Consider the following 16,661-nt stretch of genomic DNA (forward strand, 5'->3'; position numbering starts at 1 on the left):
TTTCCTCAACTGTATAGTGATCCTTGTTTGTTCATATTTAAGAATGACGTATTTTTTGGAAGCTGTGAATGATTGTGATCTTTGCTGCAGGCTGACCTGGCTGGCTCCTTCACTGGGAAACTCCTGGTTTTAGTATTTTAAATCTTTCTTCTTGGGCTAGTCACATTCCCAGAGGAAGGCTTTCTTTTCTCTTGTTAGGAGCGTACAAGACTGACTGCCAGCTTTCTGGGAACCAGAGTAGTAAGGAGGGCTGGGGACTCAGCATTCAGTATGTCACTCTCACCCAGCCCCTCTGTTTTCCCGTGATATTATTACCTTCATTCTCAGTTATAGGGTTTTCTCTAACCCAGATTCCTCCTGTTCCACTTTCTCCTGAGAATAAAGCTTAGGCTTGTGCCCAAGTGGGAAAGAGGGAGTCACACGGCTGACTAGAGTGGGTGATGGGATCTGGGATCCACCAGCTTCTTAAACTATCATTTAAACCAACCAGTCCCCTGTTTTTAGCTCCACCCCACCCCTACTTTAGGAGATAGCTAGTGCTCCCCATCCTGAGCCCTTGGGGAAAGTCTCAGCTGTAATCTGACTATTCCTTGGCTTTCCCCACAGCTAATTTAGGATTCAGATTTCTTAGGTCTGCAAAGTCCATTCATATTCATTTCAGCTTCCAAAATTTTTTTGGTGTGAGCTCAGTGTCTGTTTTATTTACCTTGTAGGTTTATTAATTTTTTCATTCATTACTTTATTCATTTATTCAGCAAATATTTATGAGCCCCATACTATGTGCCAGACATTGCTTGACTTTTAAAAAAATCAATTAACACTTTTAATGGAGTTTTAGATGGGAGTAAGCACAAAAATTTGTGTGTATTTAGTCCTTCATTTTTACCTGAAAGTCTATTTTTTTTTTTTTTTTAAATCAGTGAATGAAGGTGGTAATATTTACTCCTGGGATTGGGAAAGGATTAATTGAGATAATGTATATAAAGTACCTCGTATAGTATTCAGCACGTAATAAGTGCCCAATAAATTATAATCACTGTGGTTAGCATTTTAGTTTGTACTGGTCTAAGGGAGACCTAGTCTGGGTGGTTAGGAATTATAGGGACATTTTGTTTTGTTAAGGGCAGTGTGTTCAAGTAGATTACGCACATTGTGGATTATATTGCAAATGTTAAATTTTTGGCAGACCTCTCCAATCAGGCCATTAGAAATGTGCCCAGAGGATACAGTCTCAGCTTAAGGAAAGCTTACATGGAATTTGGATGGTGACTCTGCAATTTGGATGGAGAGGAAGTCCTATATAAAGATCCCAAGTCAGATAGACATGATTTAGAAATTTTTACTACTGATTCCCTCCATTAATATGATACTTGAAGTTTTGTTCGATAAATGACACTCTACAAAACGTGGCCACATTTATTTTCATGTCAGCTATGGCTGGTGGGCAGAGCTGGTGGTGCTGTTGTATTTCATAACTCAGGAAAATGAGTTTCCAAAAAGCAATATGCCTTGTCTACTGATGTGTAGCCAACAAACAACTAAGCTGAGATTAGAGCACAGAATTGTCGCTTTTTTCTCTTAATTCTATTAAATGGAAAGAACCTAGAAGTCCTGAACTTCTATTGTATAGTCATAATAAGATCCAGGAAATAAACTGTTTCTGTAGGTCAGAATTCAGGAAAGTCTTGACTGGGCAGTATACACTTGGGGTTTCTTATGCCAGTGTAGTCACATGTCAGCTAGAGCTGCAGCTGTCTGAAGGCTGGGGGATCCAACATGGCTGACTCACATGCCTGGCACGTTGGTGCTGGCTGATGGCTTAAGGCTGGCGTGTGGCTCTTAACTACCTAATGCTGCATAAGAAATTGCCCCTAAATAAAAAGACTTTTAAAAAAATCACAATTTTTAAAAAAAATAAAAAATAGAATGAGGGCATAAGGTGGGCTTATTGCAAGATAAAATCTGTCTAGGAGATAGGATGTCTCTGTGGGAACTGACAAGATTGAACACTGACAAAGATGTGGAGCAACAGGAACTTTCATTCATTGCTGTAGGGGTGCAAAAAGTTATAGTGACTTTGAAAGGCAGTTTCTTATAAAACTAAATATATTCTTACCATATGACCCAGCAGTTGTGCTCCTTGGTATCTATCCAAATGAGTTAAAAACATGTCTACACAAAAACCTGCACATGGATGTTGGTAGCAGTTTTATTCATAATTGCCAAAAGACGTAAGCAACCAAGATGTCCTTCCCTTGGTGAAGAGACAAACTGTGGTACATCCAGACAATGGAATATTATTCACTAATTTAAAAAAGGGGCTGTCATGCCAAGAAAATACATGGAGGAGACTTAAATGCATATCACTAGGTGAAAGAAGCAGATCTGAGAAGGCTACTTGTATATAATTCCAACTATATGACATTCTGTAAAAGGGAAGACTACAGAGGCAGTACAGGATTAGTCAATGGGTGCCAGAGTTCTAGCAAGAGAGAGGATGGATTAATTGGTGGAGCACAGAAGTTTTTAGGGCAGTGAAACTATCTTGCATATACTGTAGTGGTGGACTCCTGATATTAATGCATTTGTCAAAACCCATTGTATGTACAGCAGAAAGAGTGAACCTTAATATAAGCTATGGACATTGGTTAGTAATAATGTATCAGCATTGGTTCATCAGTTGTAACCAATGCACCACACTAATGCAAGATGTTAATAATAGGGACATGATGTAGGAGACAGAGAATAGGGCATATAGACTTTTTCTGTGTTTTCTATTCAGTTCTTCTATTAACCTAAAACTGCTCTAAAAAAATAATGTCTATTTAGGGGAAAAAAAAAAAGGATGGGAATATGTGGGGGGTTGGTTACAAGAGAAAACCTTTCTAGAAAACATAGCTCAGATGTCCCTGAGTGCTTTGTGTTAAATGTTCTCTGAACAAATCAATTGTGAGGTAAAGATGCTTTAAGGATAATGATGTATCTGGGATAGACAAGAAGCGACAGTTAAAACCAGACACGGAACAACGGACCAGTCCAAAATTGTGAAAGGAGTATATCAAGGTTGTATATTGTCACCCTGCTTATTTAACTTATATGCAGAGTACATCATGCAAAATGCTGGGCTGGATGACTCATAAGCTGGAATCAGGATTGCCAGGAAAAATATCAACAACCTCAGACACACAGATGATATCACTTTAATGGCAGAAAGCAAAGAGGAACTAAAGAGCCTCTTGATGAAGGTGAAAGAAAAGTGAAAAAGCTGGCTTAAAACTCAACATTCAAAAAACTTAAGATCATGACATAAGGTCCCATTACTTTATGGCAGATAGATGGGGAAACAATGGAAACAGTGACAGACTTTATTCTCTTGGGCTTCAAAATCACTGCAGATGGTGACTGCAGCCATGAAATTAAAAGACCCTTGCTCCTTGGAAGAAAAGCTATGACAAACCTAGACAGAGTATTAAAAAGCAGAGACAGCTCTTTGCCAACAAAGGTCTGTCTAGTCAAAGCTATGGTTTTTCCAGTAGTCATGTATGGATGTGAGAGCTGGACCATAAAGAAGGCTGAGTGGCGAAGAATTGATGCTTCAAACTGCGGTGTTGAAAAAAACTCTTGAGAGTCCCCTGGACTACAAGAAGATCAAACCAGTCCATCCTAAAGGAAATCAGTCCTGAATATTCATTGGAAGGACTGATGTCTCAAGCTGAAGTGCCAATACTTTGGCCACCTGATACTAAGAGCCAACTCACTGGAAAAGACCCTGATGCCAGGAGTGATTGAGGGCAAGAGGAGAAAGCGACAACAGAGGATGAGATGGTTGAATGGCATCACTGACTCAATGGACATGAGTTTCAGCAAACTCCGAGAGACAGGGAAGAACAGGGAATCCTGGTGTGCTGCAGTCTATAGGGTCTCAAAGAGTCAGATATGACTTAGCAGCTGAACAACAATCCTGAAATGAGGGCCTTGTTTAAGTGACTTTGAGATTGTTTGGAGATCTCTATTTTTAGTGCATTTGAACTGGAGGGAAAAAGAGGAGCTACTGATGTTCATAAGTTTCCTCTCCTGTACATCCCCACCCTACCCCTGCTCTCTCCCTCTCTCTTTCTATTATTATTACCATATTTACCCTTAAAACCTGTGCTATGAAGCTCCAGAGACCTAAAGGAAACTGGAAGCCTGTTCTAAAAAGACAGAATGAGTCACACTCAGTGAGTAGGAATTTTCAGAGAGGGGCATTGTTCAAAACCAGCACTGATACCCCAGCCCCCACACCCCTCTTGGTGACTCACACCATCACCTTTAGATTAAAAGTGCATCTGAGGACACTGAGCCCTCAGAGATTCCTGGGAGACAGATGACACTTCAAATAACCCAACTGGGCACTGACAGTGGTACTGCTCTAGGGAGGAATGGCACCGACCAGCAGCCATACATCCTGATTGGTTTGAATCAATCAGTGTATCCCATCCCATGACCACGGTCATTGTTTGGAGAGGGGCATGTGTCCTTAGTTCAAGCCAGAAGCGTAGAAGGAATCTCAACCTGTGTAGGAACCACTAGGAAAACCCTCTTCCTTTTCCTAGAATGGGAGGTATAAAGACATATGGTTTGAAACTGTGTTGACCATTTGGCTACTATGGGAGGGTGAAGGTGACACTGTAGAGGCAGAGCAGAGACAGAAAGATATGAAGTCCTTCACGATGTCACTTGAAATGCTGGATCAAACCTCACCTGAAGGCCAATACTCCGTGACATTTTTAGCTACGCTTACTCCTTGGAAGGAAAGTTATGACCAACCTAGATAGCATATTCAAAAGCAGAGACATTACTTTACCAACAAATGTCCGTCTAGTCAAGGCTATGGTTTTTCCAGTGGTCATGTACAGATGTGAGAGTTGGACTGTGAAGAAAGCTGAGTGCTGAAGGATTGATGCTTTTGAACTGTGGTGTTGGAGAAGACTCTTGAGAGTCCCTTGGACTGCAAGGAGATCCAACCAGTCCATTCTAAAGGAGATCAGCCCTGGGATTTCTTTGGAAGGAATGATGCTAAAGCTGAAACTCCAGTACTTTGACCACCTCATGCGAAGAGTTGACTCATTGGAAAAGACTCTGATGCTGGGAGGGATTAGGGGCAGGAGAACAAGGGGACGACAGAGGATGAGATGGCTGGATGGTATCACTGACTCGATGGACGTGAGTCTGAGTGAACTCTGGGAGTTGGTGATGGACAGGGAGGCCTGGCGTGCTGCAGTTCATGGGGTTGCAAAGAGTTGGACACGACTGAACTGAATTGAACTGAACTGAGCCTATATATCCTCCTTACTGTTTGAGTTGTGTTTTCTCATAATTTGTAATTAAATGTGTCTTAATTTATGGTGAGGAAAGAAATATACGAATCAAGATAAGAAAAGTGATGAGTGATATTCCATATATCTGCAAGAAGCACAGAGAAGTTATCTGTTGTCTAGAAATTGGGGGACATCAGTGTGTAAAAGTGATAGAGCTCCCTGCGGCTACCCAGCATCCGAATCCCCTCCTATGGAATCCTCCATTGTAAGACTCCTGATGGTAGGATCTGCCTCCTACTCCAGAAGTCCACTGCACCCCCTGGAGGTGAGGGTGGGGCCAAGTGAGCGAGGCTCTGCCAATCACATGATCCCACTAGGGCTTGGGATCCAGAACAGGCAATGCAGAGAAGCTGGAAAAGAGGACTCATCCCAGGTAGTGGCAACTGCCTCCAGTTTCCAATAGCAGCAAACTGTCCCTTCATGCAGTGAGAGCATTGGTGTCCTCACCTGGTGGATGACTGCTCTGCCTGGATTCCTGCTTGCTTTCCAAGCTTGATTCTTCACGTTTCTGGCAATTTCATGAGCTACCTCATAACGTCTAAATAAATCCCTTTCCTGCCAAAACAATCAGAATTGGTTTCTGGTGTTTACAAATGAGAACTGACTCGCTAAGGTAGAGGTCAGTACTGCTAGGAAAAGAGGGACTAGTCAGGAGAGGAGGCTGTGAACATCTCCTGGCAAGAAACAGCCTCCGTGTCAATTGCCAGGGATGTGGGGACGGACACACCCAGATTGAGTCCCAGCCCTGTCATTTACTCCGTGGGTAACTATGGACAAGTGACCTTGATCTATCTGAGCCCTGGTGTCTCATCTGTGAGAGGCGTGTGGCAGCAGGGCCTACCTTACAGCTCTGTGGGATGATTAAATGAGATGATACACACAGCAGTCTTATTCCAGATTCTGGCACAGACGTGGTCTTTAAGGAATGGTAGCTATTGCCATTACCTTGCTCACATGGGGTTCCATTGAACCCTTTTACAAGTCTACTCAGTTGTAATATTTACTCTTTACTTTGCTCTTTATTTACAGGCAGAAGGGAGAAAATATTCCTGATGTTCAGTGGAAGACATTTCAGTTGGATCCAGGCACACGTGTACTTTTAAATGTTTAACAACCAGCTCCCTGTGGAAATAGAAACACTGCTTTGTAGCATTTTCTAGTTTCCACAGGGTAAATACTTCCAAGCAGCCAACGTGATGTTGCTAAACATGAAAGTGGGAAGAAATGTTCTCTAGCAGCTGAGTTGTGTTGAGAGCCAGCACTGGTAACATCACTGGACCCAGGGAAAGATCTCTTTAAAATGCTGGGGAAAATAGGTGGTTCCTGAACTCTAGTGCAGATTGTCTAAAGAAACTCCTTAAGTAGTGTAGAAAAGATGGGGGGTGGAGCCATATTACGCCTTCAAACGGCAGAGTTCTCTTTAAACAATACATTTTGACATCCAACTCTTACAGCTAGTCAGCTTCCAGGCCCTGACTAATCCTTCTTTAAAATCTCTCCTATATTCACCCACCGCTTCCTCTTTATGTCCACCATGGCCACCCCTGCTCATAGACTCAGCTTGTTAACTCTGCAACATTCTGTCTCCCTTCTGTACCATTGATAGACTGGACCAAGTCTGCCGTCCCTAAATCAGCTTTCAGTGTATCATGCCCACTCAAGGTTTAAGGTCGCATCCACTGTAAATGCTGCTGCCTGGCCATCCCAGCCTTCCTCCAGTCTCACTCAGTCTGAAAGTGGTCTGAGTGGAAGTCTCAGGGCCTATGCTTGCTAACTGTGAGCTCTCGTGCAGATTACAGAACACTCTCCTAGCCTTAACTTCCTTCCCTCTCAGATGGTCAGCATGTATGTGGGAAGAGATGTTCTCTAAAATGATGAGACTAAAAGAACTTTCTTAGGGTTGTTTTGAAGATTAAACAGAACAGTTCTATAAAAGGCTTGGTATAATACCTAGTCTGTTGGAAATGTTGCACTGATACCAGCTCTGTGATGATGATAATGATTATTGCTGCTCCTTCTAGTGGAAAATGGTAGCTGGTAGAAGGATGACCTTCCTCCCACCTGAAATTCTACCCTACTCTCTTTTGCTATTCTAATTTCGCTTTCCCCTCAGCTTTGGTTCTTTCTTTTTCTGATATGGTTTTTCTCTGCTCTCATTATCTCCTTTTTTTTTCCTCCGAGCTTCTGAGGCAGTTACACCCCACCATGGAACATTTAATTCAATACTGTCCCTTATTGTTGCCTGTTGATACCAATCATGTCATCTTGGCTGCTCTGTAATTGTCTTGCAGGGAGTGGCCTGTCTCCTTCACTTTTCCCCCTGAAGGGTCTTGAGATCCAGCACAGAGCAGCCGCCACAGTGGCTGATGCTGTTAACGGCCCGGAACTGTGCTGGATATTTCTCACTTGCATCATCTCATTTTTTTTTTTTTTCCATTCAGCCAAGATTTATTTGAGCACTATCTATGTGCTAGGCACTGGGACCACACAGTGAATAAGGGCCTCTGTCTCCTGAGAGTCTGCAGCCTACTGGGAGGAGCTGGCCTTCAACAATGAGATCACCCAAATTGGTGTCTGATGATGGATGGGGCCAAGTGCTGTGAAAGGAAAGAAGAGCTGTTGCAGGGGGTTAAATCAGGAGCCTGATTTAGAAAGGGCTGGTGTTAAGTTAAAACTGGAAAGAGTTACCCAAAGAGAAGATTTTCTGGGAAGCTGCTACAATGGGTGCTGAGTGGAATGGCTCAGAGTGCTGAGGACCTAGATAACATCAGAGAGCCCGAGGTCCAAGCTGGAAGGACAGGGCAGGCTGGCAGATAATCTAGGGCCTGCTGGGCTTCCTAAGCCAGAAGGTATGTTGATCTCCAAAAGCAAGAAGCATTTGTCCTCTCAGAAGTCTCATGAGGTAGTTGCTATGATCAGTCCCATTTTCCAGCAAAGGAAATGAGGCCCAGAGTGATCAAGCCACTTGCCCAGGGGCACACGGCTATTTGGCAGCACAGCCAGAATGTCATTTCTGCTCAAGGTGGTCTAGACCCCTACTTGCTGAGTGACTAATGGCAACACTGACCACTCAAGACCCACCAGCCTCATCCTTCCCACAGGCTATTCGGAAAGGGCCCTCTAGTTGGGACTCTTCTCAGGGGAGAACCAGCCTGACACCCATCGGGCACAGAAAACCTGTTTGGCGGGAATAAAACGTCAGCAATTTTGATGTCATAGTCAGGTGTGTATAGTGCCTGCCTTGGACACGCTGAGGGCTTCCCTGGTGGCTCAGACAGTAAAGAATCCGCCTGCAATGCCGAGACCTGGATTCGATCCCTGGGTTGAGAAGATCCCCTGGAGGAGGGCATGGCAACCCACTGCAGTATCCTTGCCTGGAGAATCCCATGGACAGAGGAGCCTGACGGGCTGCAGCCCATGGTGTGGCAAAGAGTCAGACATGACCGAGCAACTAAACACAGCACTGGACACACTGTGTCCCATGGTCACGTCCCTTCCCAGGCTCTGCATAGCTCAAGAGAAACTGCATTTGTTTTATTTTATTTGTCAGAAGTCTGGGGCTGTGGACCCAAGTCAGGGAGGTGGTGGTTTACCATGAGCGGATTTTCAGGAGTTTTACTGGGATATCTTGGCTGAGAAGCCCAGGCACAAAGAGCCTAAGGAAGTCTCGTGGAGACAGGATGTGCTCAGGAATCTGAAATAGGCAGCGTTTGTCCTCACAACTCCTCGGAGTCCCCTTCAGCCTAAGACCTCCTTCCTTTCTCACCACCCCCCAGGGAGATTCAGTCTGGAGCCCCTTCCTTGGGCCTCCCTTATAGCCTCCGCTCCCAGCCTGACCTCCACGGCCCCTCCCAGAACATTAAAACTTACTTAAGATGCTAATAGGTGATAATGACACCTCCCAGGGCCTGGGACCCCGGGAGTAGTTAAGGGTGGGAATTTCAGGCACCAAATGGAGCCAGCCTTTTGGCCCCCCTCAAGTCACCCCATCACCTCTGGGAGGTAAATCCTTTTATTTCCAGAGTCTTCCATAGTTGGGAGATGTCCCCTTATCTATCGGGAGCCCCCCACCCCCACCCCTGGTTCTGTGGTGAGGAAGGAGCCACAGCTCAGTGAGCCGAGGGGCCACTGGCCCAGCAAGAGGCAGGAGAGAATGAGGCAATTGATTGAGCCTCTGGGCAGCTTCCTACCAAGGAAGGTCCCTTTGTTCACCCTGAGCCTGGCCCTTCAGCCACAACATGACCAGAGGCCCTTGGGTCAGGAGGCTCGCCCCCTTTATGGCCTTCTAATGGACCTTCCTTCCGGCCACTTGACCAAATGCCCCTGCCTGTGGAGGGGGAGTGGCCCCATAGCTCTGCCGTTGGTCTCCCCAAGGACCTCTCCCCCCAGCCTCACCCTATGAAAAAAACTAGCACCTCCCAGGCTGGAAGAGGAGGATGCAGCCTGTTTTCCCACGGGCTCTTTCATCTGAAGAAGCTGGAAGTTTCCCTGTTTCCCCGGCCGTGAGGAGATGCCTCCCATCCCCATGCCTTTCTCTATGTTGTTTAGTTATCTATCCGTTCATGGCTCCCCCGTACTGTGTGTCTGAAACTCCAGCACCATTTAGTCAGGAGGGTTGGCCTGCAGTTTGCTTAATGCAGAAATGGTGTCAGCAGGTTCCAGGAGCCACTCAGTTCAGTTCAGTTCAGTCGCTTAGTCGTGTCTGACTCTTTGCGACCCCATGAATCACAGCACGCCAGGCCTCCCTGTCCATCACCAACTCCTGGAGTTCACTCAGACTCACGTCCATCGAGTCAGTGATGCCATCCAGCCATCTCATCCTCTGTCGTCCCCTTCTCCTCCTGCCCCCAATCCCTCCCAGCATCAGAGTCTTTTCCAATGAGTCAACTCTTCTTATGAGGTGGCCAAAGTACTGGAATTTCAGCTTTAGCATCATTCCTTCCAAAGAAATCCCAGGGCTGATCTCCTTCAGAATGGACTGGTTGGATCTCCTTGTACCCCCAAACACCACCCCCAACCATACCCTCAGCTCACCCTGACACCCCCCCCCTGCTTTCTTTGTGTCCATTTACCCCCAGTGTGTGTACCTTGTATCCTTCCCTCCTCTTTCCTGAGAGCCACACTCTAGCTTAGCACCTACTTGACTAATCTTCTGTCTCCTGCCTCCCTGAGCCATCCTGTAAATGACTAGCATTTGTGTACCTAATCACAGTTGCTACCTCTATTGAGCCCGTACTAATGGCAGCTAACATCCTGTGACAATGCCTGTGAGTCAAGAAGTGTACTAGAAACGTACATTAAGCTGCCAGTATTACCTCCTCTTTGCACTTGCGGAAATAGCCCAAGTCACACAGCTTGTGAGCAGCAGTCAGGATTTGAAGGCAGTCAGCCTGTGCTCATGACCGTCATTAACACGGTATTTAAAAATTTTTTTCCAAAGTGTTTTTTATGAGGAAGGCCGGAGGTCCTGAGAGCATTTAAACCTGAGTGGATGAAACGTGCTTCCTCCTGCAGCTCCCACCTTGGGGAGCTGATGATAACAGAGGTCATCTGGGAAGATGAGTAAGACAAGCCCAGAGGTGACCTGCTGCGGGAAAGGGCAGAGTACGTGCTGTGGTGAAGATACCCAGAGGGCCTTTGGTACAGAGGATGGAGAAGCCACATCCGTTTGGGAGACTCAGGAAGTCAGAAAACGTTCCAGGGTGGGGGATGGTGTGGAAAGACAGATGGGGTTTGTGGCATGGTCCTCGGGGGAGGAAGGCCCATATTGGAGTGAGGGTGAGGGGGAATTGAAGGGTATGAGGAGGGCAGTCTGATGCCTAAAAACTGCAGAAGAACGAGAGAATCAGAGGGGAGGTAAAAGTATTCTGATTACAAAACCCAGATCCCCGAGGAGTGGGTGCAGTAGTTGAAGACCGTGCCCTGCTTGGGTCTAATTTCTGCTCCAGCACTTACTTCTCAGCTCTGTAACAAGACAAATAACCCCTCCCCCATGTACCAGTTTCCTCATCTGGAAAGTGGGTTTAATTCAGGGCCAGGACCAAGGTGAGGGGGCTGAGGCACTTGCCTTGAGAACAGAATTTAAGTGATGACTCACATCCCCCACCCCACCCCTGCCAAAAGCTCAGAGATTAAGACAAATAATAATTTCATGCAATAATTTTTGAGAGTCAAAATCAGTGCCAAAAATCCACGATGAGCACATTGTCAAAAATTTAAGTAAGGAAGGGTCATGCAGAGCCATGCTGGAACCTAAAGCAAAAGGAAAAGTCAGTAATACTGATCCTGTTTTTAGTTAAGGTAAGGGCACTCAGCTTACCCTTGCCCTGGCCCTGAGAACAACACTAGGCTTTGGGTGGCTGCAAGGATTCAGTGAGATAGACATGGTGACTGGCATGGCAACTGACCAGGGAGCACCTTGGAGAGTCTAGGAGTCTGAGGCTGGTGGTTGGGGTGAGATAGAACTGTTTGAGCACCTGCTCCACAACTCTGCACCTGTGAGATTCTGGTAGCAGCCTGTTCCTTCATCTATAAATGGGGAGAGCACCTTGCTCATCAGGCTGTAGGGTAGCCCAGGATGAAAGATGCTCAATGCTTCACCCAGGACCTGCACGTGGAGACCAAGAGTCCCCTGTGATACTCAGCAAGTGGACCTACACACCACCAGGCTTTCTGGATGTTCTTGGCAAATTTCTGTTTGTTGGCTTTAAAAAAAAAGAAAGCAACAAAACCCCCCCGCCCCCCGGTTTTCATTTAATTAGACGTTGAGGTGAGGGATTTAGCTTTATCCCATGGTCCTAACCACTAAAGCAATGCCTCACTCATATATACCTCTATGGCATTTGCTTCCATGTGCTTAATCCTGACCAGGTTGTGAGGGGTTCCATGCCTTGGACTCACAGAGTCCTGATGTTCTGACTATAGCCTGGTCCACGTCTGCTGCATCTCTGTAGGCCGGGAGGGTTTCTGGATTATCTGGTAGGATTATCACTTGAATGCTAGGGGGCCTTGGCCTGGCCCTTCTCTGGTGCTTTAGACCAAACCATTGTCATTCAGTGAATGTTATTAAAGTGACCCCTTTAAAATTCATCCTTGCCAGGGTCAACAGTCAGACTTAACTGTGAAATCAGCAGAGCCATTTCCCATTGTGTGGCCCTTAAGGCCATCTCAGAGATGAGGTCTGACTCTCCTATACAGAAGGGTAACATGGTTCTTGCCCTACATTATACCAGTTTCCCAGGGTAGGTCAGTCTGGGCTAAAACCTGTACTCCGCTTTTTACTGGCTGTGAAACCCCAAGCAAATCTTTGCATGTCTCTAGCCTCAGTTTCCTCATTTGCAAAATGGTGCTGGTCTCTGTGGCTTTCCATGAAGATCAGATGGAAAATCAGTGGCCGCTTTCATGTCAGTTGTTTATCTTGACTCATTTAGAACATGAACTGAGTGAATTCACTCATTGGGGATATACCATGTGAATAGTTCTAGATTGTACAAGGAGATACAAAGATAATATATAATCCTTGCACTTAGTCAGCAGTCACATGGAGGGAAAAAGAAACAAGAGCAAAAGATTGTACTCCAAGATAGAACTGTGAAGTGTCACGATAGGCACACAATAAGTATTTGTTGAATGAATCAAAGAAAGAAAACTAGAAAGACATTAACCTTCAAGAGAGATTTCCATGGGGGCAAGCAGGCAGACTTTGTGGAAGAGACTGAATTTAAGCTGTCAATATGTCATAGTTATTAAAAGATCTTTTTAGCAGGCACCAGAGATAGAACAATATATATGACAGTACCCATACCTTTAAGGAGCTGACCTTTTAATGGGGAAGATGAATCATAGCAAATGCTTACACATAACTCATAGTCACAAGTGTAAAAAGTGTTAGGCAGAGATGCTGGGGCCCGTCAACACTTGAAAGGCAGAAACCGTGCTAATGTATTTTGTTTTCTTTTCCTCTGTGCTTATGTAAGCTAGACCCGAAGGACAAAAGTTTTTAAATTTACAGATAAAATTTTAAATTTATGTCTTCTTTGGATAGGTGTTACTTATCCAAGTGGTAAGTGGTACAAAAATTGTAAATGCCAGAGTGTATAATGAAAAGTCTCTCTGCATCTCCCTGGCAACAGTAAGGATGCCACCTGGCCTTGGATATCACCCCAGATGTCCAGCCATAATCCAGCCATGAGGAGTCACAAAAGTGGGGTCGTGCCATCCTTACTGGTTAAGGCTTACCTTTCTCTTAGAGATTGTTCTAAAGCAGCACATAATGTTTACGACTGATTTGTTCTGTTACAATTGGTGGACACTTGGTATGTTGTTTTCTTTTTTTTACTTAAAAGACTTTATTATTGTTTTTTAAAATATTTATTTATTTAACTGTGCTGGGTCTTAGTTGCAGCATGTGGAATCTAATTTCCCACCCAGGAATCGAACTCAGGCTCCCTGCTTTGGGAGCTCAGAGTCTTAGTCACTGGACTACCAGGAAATCCCAAGACTTCATTTTTTAAAAGAAGTTTTAGGTATACAGATAAATGAGCAGAAACTTCAGAGTTCACATGTTACCCCTTCCTCTGCCCCACAATTTTTCCTATTATTAACATTTTATATTAGTGTGATGCATTTGTTACAATTGATGAACCAATATTGATACATTATTATTAAAGTCCATAATTTACATTAGGGTTCACTCTGTTATACATTCTGTGGGTTTGGACAAATATATAATGCATATGGGGCTTCCCCAAGTGGTGCTTGTGGTGAAGAACCTGCCTGCCAATGCAGGAGACTTAAGAGACATAGGTTCAATCCCTGGTTTGGGAAGATCCTCTGGAAGAGGGCATGGCAACCCCCTCCAGTATTTTTGCCTGGACAATCTCATGAACAGAGTAACCTGGCAGGCTACGGTCCATAGGGTCGAGCAGAGTTAGACACAACCAAAGTGACTTAGCACACACGCATAATGACATAGAGCCACAGTCACAGCATCATACAGGATGGTGTCACTTCTCTAAAGGTGCCCTGCGTGTCGTCACTCTTCATCCTTCCCTTCCTCCCTGAAAACACCTGGTGAAATGTAGTTTTTTCCAATCAAAGGTATTTGTGGCTCAGCTTCAGAGCTTTTGCAACCTACGTGAGCCCTTCTCTCCAGCCTTGCCTCCTGCCCATGGGCTCTGGCTGCCCCGGCTGCCCCGTGTTACTCCTGCTCTCTGAAACATACCAGGCACTAAGACATATAAGTGTCCCCTGGCCGCATTCCTGGGGGCTGCTCTTCCCACGGGATACTCTCATATGCCACCTTCTCTCTGAAACTTTCCCCGGTCCAGTCTCACCTTCCAGCCCCCACAACATAGTCAAGGTCCCTCCTCTGTGTGTTTCTTGTGTTAATTTATTCATCCATGCAACAGATATTCACGGGAGTGCCTTCCACAAGGGCGCTAGCACTAAGGATCTGGCAGGGATTTGGGCATAAAGCCCAGCTCACAGATGGCCAAAAGTTCCTTGAAGAAAATAAAACCAACTAAGGTGATGAAAGATGCCAGTATGGTCAGGGAAGGACTCTTGGAGGTGGTGACATTTAAGGATCAGAGGGGAGACTCTTCAAGGTAGATGAAATAGCATTTGATGCAAACCTGGTAGAACACTTACCATCACTCACATAGCTGCCTCTCCTACTCTTTGAAGGAAGGGAACAGTCCCTGGGCAAGAGGTGACCTGTGTGTGCTCAGTGACCAGCCCGGGGTCAGGGATGCAGGGGAGAACAGGAGGACGGGCTGGGCTTGTAGGGGCTCCCAGCGCACACTCCTGACCTCCCTTTCCCAGCTGGGTGCTAGCAGCTTTGTTTGCTGAAGCAATTTGAGCCCTTGCTACCAAAACCCCAATTACCTGTGAGAAGGCTATTGCCTATTTAAAGAGTTCAAAAGCCCCAGACTTTTCTTTCCTTCTTTCTTTCTCTTTTATAAATAGCTCGTATCCTTTCACCAACCCTTAAGACCAGGATTTATGGCCCACTTCCCCAGAAGCAGACAGACCAACAGACAGGTTACTTCCCTTGGAGTCCGGGTTCCTACAATTGTGGGATGCTCCCACTTCCTCTTTGCATTTTATGACCTCCTGGCTGGCTAATCCTGCAGTGGGTTACACGGGAAGGAGGTGAACCGTGTGATGCTGCAGCTGCCTGGGAAGCCAGAGGGCCACGCAGACTCAGGAAAGGGCTGGCAGGGGTGGGGAGCCAGGCAGCTCAGCCCCTTGGCCGCACTGGCTCCTCTGGTTCCCAGGAGACGCCCTGAGCGGAGACCTCAGTGTGATGGGTGCAGGGTGGAGTCTGCCCCAGAGGACAAACAGATAACCTCGGTTCATAATCTCAGGGTCTAGTGGGGTGATGTGGCACAATTAATGAGTCTCGTCACAGAGAAACATCCCCCTTTCACCTTTAGAACATGGGCATGTTCCTTGTTGTCTTTCATTTAGTTATTACAGGACTCCAGTGAAGTGGGTCTATGACATCCTTACGACAGACAAGGAAACTGAAGCAGAAACTAGCCCTGGTTGCCCAGCCAAAATGTGACAGGTCCAGCTTCTGATCTTGGCTTCCAGTGTGAGGTCAGGTGGGGGGTGGGGGGCATCAGAGGCAGCGAGAGCAGCAGGAGGTCGGGAGAAGGAGTGGACATTGGGACAAACGGGTCAGCTTTCAGGAGACCATGAGGAGGGGCTGGATTGTCTAGGAGGGGACTTAGCATGTGGAAAGGTGAAACCACTGTCAGGGACAGAGACATTGCCCTGGGGCAGGCTCGGGGAGGCACAGACTTCTGGACCTATCTCCGCAGGTCTCTTCATTGACCTCCGGCCTCTCCTTTTCCACAGCTTTTTCTCTAGGTCCTGACATCTCACACAGAAGGGCGAGGCAGTGATCAGGAGTTGGGCTCTGAGTTTGAACCCCTTGCACCAGCCATGGGGCTTCGGTTTTACCTCTCTGAGGTTGTACCCCTCTGCAGCACAACCTAATGACAGTAGGGCTGGAGTGAGCCCAGGGCTCAGCTGTGAGAGCTGGCACTATATTCTTTCTGGGGTTGTTGCCCCCACCCCCTCCCTCAGACTGTGCTTCTCTGTCAAATACAGCTCCTAACTTGTCATTTGCCCTGCTCAAAAACCAAGACTGGATGTGCTGTTTTGGCCTTCAAGGCCCCTTGACCTTTGATCCTAAATTCCGCCACAGTGAGACCATCTGCAGATAGTCTGAAATCCTCAGGGGATGGGGACGTACTATGTGACACAGAGGAAGGAACAGTAGCTAGGGGG

Source organism: Ovis canadensis, chromosome 5, assembly GCF_042477335.2.
Source record: "Ovis canadensis isolate MfBH-ARS-UI-01 breed Bighorn chromosome 5, ARS-UI_OviCan_v2, whole genome shotgun sequence".
Lineage (NCBI taxonomy): Eukaryota > Metazoa > Chordata > Mammalia > Artiodactyla > Bovidae > Ovis > Ovis canadensis.